Raw genomic sequence first — 12746 nt, 5'->3', positions numbered from 1 at the left:
GGCTGTGTTTGTAATCGCTTGCTCTTCACATGCTCCTTCCAAACAAGTATATATTGCGCTGAGGGTAATCCATCAATTACTATAGACCTATCACATGATGACCGCGCTGATGGCGTTCATTGGGTGGGGGCGGGGGGGGGGAACAGAGAGCTGCCTCTCTCTCTTCTTGCACTGGCTGTCTCCATAACTGGCCCCCGAGCTCCCCTCTCTCTGTCCTCCTTTCCATATTGTTGCTCTCCTTATTCTGTCTATTTATCTTCCGTGTATTTCCTCAGTGTCCACCGTTCCCCTGCCCATTTCAGTTCAGCTGACTATAGATGCATACAGAAACGAGGGCCATTGTTTCAGTGTCTTAATGTACCTTCTTTCTTTCTCTCATTTCGTTCTTTCTCTCTCTCTCTCTCTCTCTCTCTCTCTCTCTCTCTCTCTCTCTCTCTCATCTCTCTCTCTCTCTCTCTCTCTCTCTCTCTCTCTCTCTCTCTCTCTCTCTCTCTCTCTCTGTCTCTCTCTCTCTCTCTCTCTCTACCCCTGGTCCTTCTGCAGATGGTTCAGACGGCTCAGGTCCAGGCAGCGACGCGCAGGGCAGCGTGGAGAGCTTGAGGAAGCACCTCCGAGCGGACGCCTTCACCCAGCAGCAGCTGGAGGCCCTGGACCGCGTGTTCGAGCGTCCGTCCTACCCTGACGTCTTCCCCAGCTCGGAACACATCAAGCCTGAACAGGTCAGTGGTGACATCTTCCAATCTGAGGTACAGCTCCTACGCCAGATCGATTCGCTTCACATATCCACACAGACGAGCGTATTCACTAACAACACCCCAAAACGGCGGAGATGAAGAGGCGGTGCATGTAGGGACTTCTCACGTTAAGCTATGGGGCCTATTATGTCGGATAACCTTTATTTACTTTCATTAGACTGTTAAACAGCGAGAGACTATTAATTTTTCCCCTCCCAACTCCAAGCCGGTGCCCAGGCAGCCTTAGCAATGGCCTAATTGAGTTCATTTTCATCTCTGTGCGATCGTGGCAAATTACAACGGCGATAAATCAGTGGGACAGCCCCCTCTGCCTACCATACAGGCCCTAATGCAGCTAATTACCAAACTGATTTCTATAGCGAGATCAATACCAAAACGAATTGGAAATGACTTGCAATCACAAAGAATGGAGGAGAAGGTATTAAAAAGGCAGGGGTGGGGGGGAGGGGGGAGGAGCAGGGGAGAAAAACGACGTCGGAATGGTCCAGAAAAATCAGTTTTAATTTAACGTAATATTAATCAGACTGCCTTCTCCCCCATTTTTTTTCTTCTTTCATCGGACCTTCTCTTTTCCTCCGTTCACACCTCCCCTCCTCCTCCTTTTCAAAAACTGGTGAAAAGGTTGGACTATTAGGCTATTAGGGGCTTGTCTGGTGTCTGCATCAGGGCATTAAAAAGCCATTTTGGAGAGGCCTCATCCCTCCCACACTTCTGGCAGCCATGTGGTCAAACCATTCAGGCCCTCTGTGCTCACCGCCTGCCCGACCTCCCTCCACCCATCTCTCCCTCCTTCCCTCCTTCCTTCCCTCCCTCCCTCCCTCCGCCTCCTCCAGCCCAACACAGCCTGGCCTGGCCCAGCCCTGCCCCGCCCATCACCAATCTACATGACAAAATGGCTCTTGTTCTGCGGAGGCCCAGCGGAATACAGGGGAACATCCAGGCTAGTGCCAGGGAACAGTTGTAAGCAGACAATTTGAGTTTATCTGGGATAGTGGCAGACAAGACTGGGGTCACCGGCTCACCCCTCTGGGACCCCCTGCTCCATTGAGGAAAACAGATACACCACACACACTGACACAAACAGACACACAGAGACACAAACCCAAACGTGTGCGAGTACACACAACGCACACGTAGACACACACACACTTCAACAGAAAGAGGGTCAAAAAGTGTCATCTCATTAACAAATACGATTCACCACATCTGCTAGTAAGGGCTTTATCCCCAGATTAAAGGACCTAATTTTAAATAGGAAGCAATGTCTGACCATGGGATGATTTACCGCTCGACTTAAACTGATAATGTGAAGCGATCTGAAAACGCGAAACCCCCTAATAGTTTACAGATACAGAAATATTACATGTCAGAAACATTGTGATAGAAGTAATCTAATATAAAGTAACAGAAGTAGGTCACACCTCAAAATATTTATATTTTGGACATATTTTTTCCATTGCCGAAACACAAAGGTTGTGGGTTTGAGGTTTTACTCCCCTTTAAAACCAGGGCCACATGTCTTCCCAGTAACAAAGCCCTGAATGTCTCCTCCCTTCACTGGTCACAGGGATGACTGCAGTGGAGCACAAAGAACCAGCTGACACCCCATCCTTTCACTCCTCTTGCAATCCCTCTCTCATCCCTCTCCCACTTCCCCTCTCTCTCTCTCTCTCTCTCTCTCTCTCTCTCTCTCTCTCTCTCTCTCTCTCTCTCTCTCTCTCTCTCTCTCTCTCTCTCTCTCTCTCTCTCTCTCTCTCTCTCTCTCTCTCCTAGACAAGCCTAATGCATGCACACATTCTAGGCCTGACTAAAGCATGGGGGGGGGGGCACAGAGAGTAGGGAAATATTCAGGAGGAGACACAGTGAAAGGATTACAGATGCTCCCTCGGATCTGCTTGTTTTCTCACCTCGCCGTCTGTGTTGTTTAAACCAGTGATGTGTGTCCAAAATGGGAATATCTCAAGGAAATTCACTTTGTTCCCTGAAACCAGGGCTTGAAAATGGACTTAAATTTTTATAAAACACTCGCCTGTACAGTAAACAGTGTACAAAGTTATAATAACCAGAAGGTGTTTGGATAGGATGTTTTGTTTGCGGTCCGCGCCATTGCCAGTGCGTAAAGTTGTGTTTTGTGTTTTCAGGCGAACGAGTACTCGCTGCCAGGACTGAATGCAGGCCTGGATGAGGTGAAGCCCAGTCTGTCGACCAGCGCTAGCTCCGACATGGCCTCCAGCGTCTCACAGAGCTATGTCGTCACAGGTGAGGCTCTACTCCTTACTATATCTATCCCCATGTTCTCTCCTAATGCCTTTGACAGGGCAGACAGTGTTAAAGTACTATGTCTTTTTTTGGGAATATAGAATATGAAGTCAGCCCATCCTCTCTTCCTTTCATTAGGATATTCAGTTGTTCAGTTTCTTACAATTTAGAAAATACCCCCAGATTGTGTTCTCAGTGGGAATGCAATATCTTTAGTTCTAACCTACGTGTGAAGCAGAGTTTGATGATAGGTGTATGTCATTACAACATAAATTAGCCGTAGCATCAAACTCTTATCAAAAAATGAATAAACCACACATTTGTGTGCCCTCGTGTAGGGCAGAGCAGTGTTGAAAGATTATCTGAGCTTTTTAAATCCTCCCAGCTCTTTCACACGCTCCTCCTAACTGACTCCTGTGTTAGCTTGGATTGGCTCGCTAACAGATTGACTGGGAGCACTTCTCATAAGAGACAGCTGCTGTTCTCGCTGTGACAGGACGTTGTCATCAAAGGCTATGATAGGCTGGTGATTGACAGCGGCTGGGATATGTAGCGCGCTGGCTGGCTGGCTGACTGGCTGACTAATTTACACCATGGCGACAAGAGAAGGAGAGAGAGAACCAACAAAGTGAGAGCTGTTTTCTGTGAGAAGTTTCCACTGTGTAACGTCAAAAGAGTGTTAGCGTCAGGGGCATTGGATCAAATATCCTGTAGTATTATCTATCTGTATCACATATCCCGTGCCAGTCCACCCTATATTGCTTAAGAGCTTCTTTTCTTTCTGGCTTTTGGGCTGCTGTCGAGGGTGATGGCTGCCCGCCTAATTGAAATATTGTTTTGTTGTGGCAGTCTCTGCTCTCTCCCAGGAGAAGGCTTGGTTTACTGATAGCCCAACACCAGCTTGAGACTAATATGCCAGTCTTTTAATAAAACTCCCATAATTATGCAGTAGCCATCAAAGTCAATGAGTCCTCTGTGTGCGTATGTGTGTGTGTGTGTGTGGGGGGGGTCTCTGTGTGTGAGAGAAAGAGCAAGAGAGAGAGGGAGTAAAAGAGGACAAGATGATTGAAAACTGCAGCAACCCTTCTCAAATGATCGCCAGGCTGCTCCTAGACCCAGGCCCAGGCGCAGTGCTATGGGAAAAGAAAGGCCTCTTTTTTCATAAATATGTGGGAGGTAGATTTGCCCCAGAAAGTTGGGCCTCAGGAGAAGAAAGGTGTGTTTTTGTCCTTTGTGGAGGGGCCCTGCTATGAAAGCGGTCTTGCTCTGGGGAGCACGCTCTTAGCAGGTGGCCTGCGTACCACCTGGGGGCCCAGGCCCTGAGGCCTCATATAGGGATACATGGGAAGGAGGAATACAAAATTCAGTAAACTGTTCTCAAATGTATGTATACAAAATTCAGGAAACTTTATCTATAGATACTTGTGGTATAGATAGTTGAGTACAATTATTGTTGAATGAATAGCACTGTATGTGTCAAATGTTAGGATCCCTTGAAGTGTTCTTGAAGTAATTTGAACATTCCAAAATAATTGGTCTGTTATATTAAATATCAGAGATGGAGCTTCAAATTGAACAGATTGTATATTTAGCAGTGGATTCACTCGATTGAACTTTTAGCAGCAATGACTCCCACTGAAATGAAACTGTGACAGGTGCTTCCTGTGATTAGGTAAAAGGTTTTTGTTTTCGAATATTAAGGCTTACAGACGTTTGATAAACCCTGTAAATATGAATATGCGGCAAGTAGAAAAAAACGTGTTAAATTATCTTTTGCACTTAGGCTGGGATCCAATTCTGAATAAATTACGTCCTCATATTGGTTAGAGCTGGGAGATTATGTTCGTTCTTTAAATGTTTTCTTCTCCCAATTAAAATTCATGCAGTTATTGATCTTGTTGATTTTTATGGTCTGGAAATTTGCATAATCTATTAAAGATGAAAGATTAATGAAGTCTTGCTATACAGAGCTGAGATTGGAGTTTTGAGGATGCCTGCGAAAAAGATGTCAGCCATCTTTGGTGTCCTCTGTTTATTCTACTGTATTGTTGAGTGGCTACCTGAGAATAAAAAGGCCCCGCAAATAAGAGGAGGATTTAGAGTACTGGAACATCTCACTGACATTCAGAAAATTCAGAAACTTGCTTGCTTTCCACTTTCTTTCCAAAGACTGTATTTCTTTACACATCCAATAGGAAAGCCACCTTAATAAATAAAACTCAGAGATGAGACAGGAAAACCGCCATTAATATAGACTTGCTATTTCAGAGGAATTCTATTATTTGATGTTCAATAAAGTAAATAAATTAAGTTTGGGGGTTGTAACTGGTTAGGTTGACATAACACCTGGTCGAATAAGTAAAAATAATGAATACAATGCTTTAGTTGCCAACTGATATGATCAGAATAAGGTCTAGTAAGTTCTAGTTCTTACAAAGCAGGACACAGCGAGCCAGACAGTGTGGTGCTGACCTGTCCAAGGTTTGCCACAGATAAGCAGTGATTCATGATTTACCCTGGGCTCGGAACAGAACCTGGATACAAGCCAGAACCACAGGCTTTCGACACTGTTTAACACATAGTGCCTGAACCGAGCCGGTGGTATACCAGATGAATGACATAGTGGTGGTCGCTATCCTCAGATACAGGCTCAAGTGGTTTAGGCTCTTATCCTAGCTTTAGTCATTAGGGTGGTCATATCTGACCATGTGTTAGCTGTTGGTGGTGAGTCTTGATTGGGGGAGCTTGAGTCCCAGTCCATGCTGGGTTAGATAATCAGACTCTTCCTGGTGTCAGTGGGGGTGACTGGTGTAAATAGGCCTCCCTCAGACTCTCCACAAGACCTGGGCAGGTGCTCACATCCTCTTGTTATCTCATTCTTTCTGAGAGAAAGACTAAAGACAAAAAAGGTGGTTTACTAACCTGCCTGACTGGAAGGTGGTCTGGTGAGTAATGGCTCGTCTCTCAGCTCAGGAGAATATTAGCAGAGCTCCGCTACGAAATTCATATTTTTTTCATCTCCCCCCCCAACAGCACACTAACCTTTGAGTACACTTTTGTTAATAGTCTTTCAACCAAGCGAATTCAAGCCATTTGGACCTCCAAACATTCCTTACTCACTCGTAATTGGAGAGTGCAAAGAGTTGAACTCCCGAATGTGAGGAGTTCAGAGATTGTGCCTGCTGTTGTTGTTGCAAACATGAAGGGGTTCCTGTTGAGGTGAATCTATTCAAATCCCCCAAACACTGCTCTCCAGGTGAATATGCAATACTCAGCAATGAAAGAGAAGTCAGTCTTGTCTTGAATATAGAGATAAAAATAAATAGAATAGACTTGCTGCAAAAAATTCCAAAGAGGTGTCCAAATATTTTTTTCCCACACATACACATAATTGGTCTGTTACTCCGACACATACTTAGTCTGTTTGTTTCAAACTCAACGTAGCGTCCACTCATCTGTGAGACGATTCCAGGCAATATCTGGACCCCACTGCTGAAAAGAGCGGTGGGTTTGTTCTTGCCGGTCCATTTGTATGGTTGATGGGTTCTGTGTGTATGTGTGGAGGAGCAGAGACAGATGTTGGAGAACTCTATAGCGTCTCCGCTCTCTCCGAGATGTGTTTGCACAGAAGAAGAGTCCCCACAGACCCCCGAGTTTATATCTCATCTCCGTCATCAAGGTCTGTGATTTGACAGCCTTCCCTTAGCCGGGCTTTTCTTCCTCTTCAGGACAATAAGCAACCGCACGTCTGATTAGTTTCAGAGTTCATTGGTCTTGAACGCAGCGGCGTCGGCGTGGGTTGTTGTTACACCTTAACCCCCCTTGTCTCTTTGACAATGTTGCTCGGGATGTGTGGAAATAGAAGCCAGCGGCAGCATGGCGGCTGCCTCAGATGGGCTAGCGTGTACGCTGTATGTTTGTCAGCCTCCTCGTTGAAGCTCTCTCCTCTGTGATGGATTCATTAGCCTCGTCTACTACTTCACCTCTTCCATTTAACCTTTTGGTGTCTGTACTATTGCCTTGAAATGAGTCCCATAAATGTTCTACAAAAAATACAAAAACATATATTTTAAATAACAACAATGAATCACATGTATGTAATTGGGAAATAGGATATGTAAATCCTCAATGAGAGAGAGTGAAAGACAGAGATACCAAGAGAAAGAAATGCAAGAGAGAGGAGATAGAAAGTGCGACAGAGAAAGAGGTAGAGAGATTGACGCAGAAGATAGACCCAGTAATTCATTTGCATGGTAAAGAAGCTAAGTTAAGTTGCTTGTTTCTCCGGCATTTGGTCCCTAGGACTGACAGGGCTGGGTCCCCCCCCCCTCCTTTCCTCAATAAAGCAGCCCTTATCTTAATGAGGAATCTCTACACACAGTCCTGTTGTAAAACAACAATGGCGGAGGAAGCAGCTAATGAGGCTATCATGGCGTAGGGGGGGAAAGAGCCATCTCTCTCCCAACAGGCCCCAGCGAGCAGGCGTAGGCTCGGCGGGGCGGACCCAGAGAGGCCCGAGACAGAGCTCACATTGATTGCTTGAGTTTCGGCGGCAAGGCCGGTGAAATGAAAGATGCCAAGGCTCATCAGGCAAATTAGATCAAGGTCTGGCGTTTTGAGCCATGGGCAAGCCAATCGTCGACTTGTTGTGTTCGACTAGCGATGTTGTTTTGAGAATGCGACTGCAGAGATTATATAGTTTGTTTGCTCCAAAACCTCTGGGAAATCTGAGTGTGTTTGAGACTGATTGATTTGGGGCCGCCGGTTGTTCTAACACTCTGTACTTGTGTGTATTTCCTGTTAGTTTTCAATCACTGTTTAGGTGCACAGAAAAGTCTTATTTATATATTATGATTGTGTGAATGATTCCATAACAAACGCATAATTGTTAAGGCCAACCTCCTGTGTGATAAGGGCATTTTTATCACACAGGAGAATCGTAGTGTATTGCATCTTCCCTAGGACAATACAAATAGACTTTCTCCTGTGAAGACAGCTAAACAAGTGAAAAATAGCTTCTAAATCCCTTTAGCTAGGACAGCACAGACACACGTCACAAATCTGTCGGGGACTTTTGGTCCACTGTATCAGTGTATTTCTAGGTCAGTGTTATGGCTTGTCTCATCTCTGCTCAGCTACCCCCGCCCCCACACTCTCCTCACAGGTTTGTCACGCATAAGGATTTACACCACCTGATTACTTGTTTGTCTAGATGTCGGATAAGTGTGTTTGGGTTTCAGTGCGGGTGTATGTGGGCACGCCAAGTGTGTGTCTGTGTACTCACACAGGTGTGTGTGTGTTACTTGAGTGCATGTATACAGTAAGCAGACCTTCATCATTTCCCACCCACCCCCCGTTTTGTTCTGTGTTCTACCTGGCAGACTCCCACCTTCTCCACCTCTCCTCTGTGTGCGTAAAGCAGGAGCCCCATGAGGCGTCCTTTGCCCCCTTTACCCCTCCTCTCAGGGGGGCTCAGCCTTAGCGGACTTCCTGCCCCTCAAGTCCAGACTTTCACTAGATGCCTCCACCCCCAGCTCCGTCTATGCCCGTCCCGGCCCCAGCCACGGCCAATATGCCAGCCAGCCTTTTATAGCAGGTACCGCCTCCTTACTGTAGCCAGCAGGGAGAGACAACATTTCTTTTGATCAATCCAATGGATGAGATAGAGAAACACATGGCACTGTAGTGGTATTACACAGGTTCCCCAGGTGACTATCTGTTGTATTATTTGAACTAAAGTGCCTCTGATTTTTTTCAAGCTGTGGAAGTCATTTCCCAAAATCAAGATGATCAAAGCGACAGACTCTGCTGTCCCAGAATGCTTCACGGCTCTACTGTTGTGTATACAGCAGCAACTTTGACGGCTGGCTCCTCATTAAGAGAGTTTGCTCTATCCCTCAACCCCCAACCCCCCATCCCAAACCTGACCCTCTCACTGGCCGTTTGACTAACAATGGCCCTGGACCTCTGGGCCTCCCTAACCTCGTGACGGGCCCTGTGTCCGGGGGACGAGAGTGGGATGGGAGGGGGGCAGGGGCAGGAGCAAGGGGTCCTGTGTTGGACCAGTTCTGGCCTGTCCCTCGTGCCCCTTGATCCAGCTAGCTCCGGCTAAGCTGCTGCCGTCACTCTCAATTACACTGACTATGAATAAGAGTCCAGAACATAGCATGGCACCCATGCATGCTGGACTGAATGATGCATGGACTAGCTTGATGTTAAGGCGATGGCCCTGCGGCTTTAACTGTCTTGATCTTGTTGTAGCTCTTTATTTTTGGAAATAGTTTTTTTCTTTTCATACAAAGACCCAAGAGCGAAGGTTATGGCATTTTATAGGCCAGGATGAGTGTCCATCAGGGAAACTAAATATGGCTTTCTCATTATTTGTTGTCGGTGGAGGCGTGGGGAGTTGGGGGGAGGGGTCAAGTTTATTTCATGGATCATAAACCGTCCTGAGGAGTGAATAAACTACTGACTACAATCTCTTTTAGACCCTTAAAGATGATCGTGTGTTTGCATTAAAGAGTTTACAAGGAATGAGGACAAGAATGTTGATAGGGCTGACGTTTTGAAAATGAACTCAATGCTCTGACCCAAATGCTGTACTTACAGTGTATTTTAAAATAAACATATAAGGTGTACTGTGCGGGATTCATATTTTGGCAACTTTTTGAGAATATTTTTCTTTCCCTCCTGTGTTTCCAGGTCGAGACATGGCCAGTACGACCTTACCTGGATACCCCCCCCATGTCCCCCCCACAGGGCAGGGGAGCTACCCCACCTCAACCCTCGCCGGAATGGTCCCTGGTAGGTGACATTACCGCTCTTAATGAAGCCCATAAATGTTTTAACTCTGCTCGCAACAATTTCTATGGTTGGTCCCTTCCAATTGATTCATGAAAAAGAGGTTGTTCCAAGCCAAAAACAAGTGAACTTGAATGACACAGATTTTCTTACTAAAATGCTATTTGTACATTGCTTTGGATAAAGGCTTCAGCTTAATGATCAAAATGTCAAATGAAAATGTCTGAATGTCGGTGACTGAACAGACAACACAATTTTAATTTATGATTTGGAGTAAAAACAAGCAGACTTACACGCATACATACACTCAGACACACACACACATAAAACACAGAAAAACACAGAACCTTAAAGCATCCTCACACCAGATACTCAGACACAGGGAGTCAGATTACTGACCTGCAGGGGAGAAGCAACATGTTATCTTCGTTAGCGTGCGGTTAGCGGCCACGGACGAGGACATTAGACGAGCTCGATAGACGATCACCACAATCAGCGCCCATGAGATAGGACAGTTCCTCTCAGTTCCACTCCAGCTCCCAGCACTCATTACCCTCGCCGTGTCCGCACGGCGCACTCTTGCTGGCCCCGTCGATAAACAGCGCTCTTCCTCTGCTCTATCCTCCGCCGTGCCTCCCCGGACACCCAGGGCTGCAGAGCGTATCTCTTTCCCCTCTACTTAACCTGCAGTTCAGGTTCACAGCAAACAGTTAAGGGTCAAAACACAGAGGCGTGGAGGGGCTGTAAATATTTAAATCACTATCTCTCTCAGGGACGAGCTCTGGTTACATGGCTAGCTGAGGATGCTGGCTAAGTTGTTGTGTGCGTCCACAGGGCCTTCTCCCCAAAACACAGAAGACACGGCCTCTGAATACTACCCAACAATAGACAACCTAGGCATGTGGTGTTTTTAGAGGCAACATTACTGAAGTAGAGCCCACTGTTGGAATAAAGGTTAAATAAACTATTCTAGTTTATATTAGTTATCTAACATCCCTTTCTTTATATCAAATACGTAAAGACATATACAAACACACTTTCTCTCCTCTCTCTCTCTCTCTCTCTCTCTCTCTCTCTCTCTCTCTCTCTCTCTCTCTCTCTCTCTCTCTCTCTCTCTCTCTCTCTCTCTCTCTCTCTCTCTCTCTCTCTCCTCTCTCTCTCTCTCTCTCTCTCTCTCTCTCTCTCTCCTCTCTCTCTCTCTCTCTCTCTCTCTCTCTCTCTCTCTCTCTCTCTCTCTCTCTCTCTCTCTGAGAGATCCTCCTAATCCGCCGGCCTTAGGTTTTTTGCCCCCTCTCATTCATCCAGAGGGGAATGACTAAGATTTACTGACAAGCCCCAAACACTGTTAAAGCAAAGGCCATTCCTCACCAGCTTCATATAAAACCCAGCCTTTATTGTCTCGTAAAAGAAAGAAACGTGTGGGACCCTCAGCATTGCTCACTGAAACTGGCCCGGGCTCCTGCCCCATCCGGAAAGACCTCTACAGTGAGGATAAATAGAGAATAAGGGGCAGGGGGAATCCATTAGGGACTTTTGAAGCGAAGCGTCGTCAGTTAAAAGCAGGAAAAGGGCACCGTAATGTCCCGCCCCCAAAAGGAGAGAATAGAGGGGGATTCTCCAAAACTACCAGAGGATTAGCACAGAGATGAATTCACCTAAAGAGCGCTCAAGAAAGTCCTGAAAAAATTGATAAAATAAAACATGGGAAATGGGCCAGGAACATTGTCATGCGACATTGCTGTTTATGTCTGTTCAGTGGCACATCACTTTAAATGATTTCTGAAACGCGAACAAAATGGTTTCGTTTGGAAAATGGGGTGTCAGTCGTTTTAGAAAGAAAGAAAAGAACAAAAATCTCAGGAATGTTAACAGTATGACTGCCAACAAAATCCTGGTTTGCCTGATTTTTTGTTGTTGATTGCATTTCTGTTCAGGAGGAGACTTTTCAGGAAACCCCTACTCTCACCCACAATACACCACCTACAATGAAGCATGGCGGTTCAGCAATCCTGCATTACTAAGTAAGTTCTGCCTCTTCTGGCAAAGACAATTCAACCCAGTCTGCAGATTCCGACTAGACACATCTACACACAATGTGTATTTACTGTTACAGTTACAGTGGGTTATGCAGCTCTGTGTTTAGTTTGCATGGTGTGATAGTGTACAGTCTGTGTGTCCTACATGGTGTTTGACCTTGAGGTTTCAAATGGTGCGTTCTTCTGTTAACTTTCAGGTTCCCCTTATTATTATAGTGCCGCATCCCGTGGCTCCGCGCCTCCCACTGCTGCCACTGCCTATGACCGCCACTAGTTACCATGGAGACCGGCTCAAACTGCAGGGCCGGGGTTACGGCCTCCATATTGTCCCCGTCTGAGAGGCGTTGCGAGGTCAAAGGGAAGCAAAGATGGAATCCTCCACAATCTCACAAGTTTTCACCAAGCGGAGGCAAGATTGGGAGGGTTCGGAGTCTGACTGACCACGCCCTAACACGTAAGGCGCACACCAGGGGCAAAGGGCCTCCAGGATTTCAGAACTCAACACCAACTCCCCCCCCTTCCTATCTCACAAGCCTGAACATTTCCAGAAAGACTTTGAGAGATTATATAAATATATATATTATGAAAAATATACATTGAGAATCGGTGTGAAGAATACAAAGTGAAAAAAAGTTGTGGGCTTTCAGTTTTATTTTTGTTTATTTTGGTGTTGTTGTTGTTGTTGTTTTTTTCATGGGTCTTTACATTCCTTTACATGACTTGTCGGCAGTCTTAAGACTTTTAGAGAAGTGCAGGAGTTATATAGGAAAGGTCCTATACCAAGGTACAGGTACAGGTACTTTACTATCAGTGTTTAAGGGCCTCTGACTCTATGAGATCATTGTTACAGACACTAGGGTGGGCTCCAGCCTGGTGCTTTTGTGACTTCCTCTCC

The 12746-nt window shown here is 45.9% G+C and overlaps 1 pseudogene; it reads left to right on the top strand.

Annotated features, from left to right (window-relative positions):
• Positions 1 to 543: 543 nt before the first annotated feature.
• LOC134016010 (paired box protein Pax-2-B-like) lies at positions 544 to 12740 on the top strand (annotated as a pseudogene).
• The last annotated feature ends 6 nt before the right edge of the window (positions 12741 to 12746 follow it).

Source organism: Osmerus eperlanus, unplaced genomic scaffold, assembly GCF_963692335.1.
Source record: "Osmerus eperlanus unplaced genomic scaffold, fOsmEpe2.1 SCAFFOLD_808, whole genome shotgun sequence".
In the NCBI taxonomy this organism is placed as follows: domain Eukaryota; kingdom Metazoa; phylum Chordata; class Actinopteri; order Osmeriformes; family Osmeridae; genus Osmerus; species Osmerus eperlanus.
The sequence above is the reverse complement of the archived record's forward strand: the minus strand, read 5'-3'. Positions and strand labels throughout refer to the sequence as shown.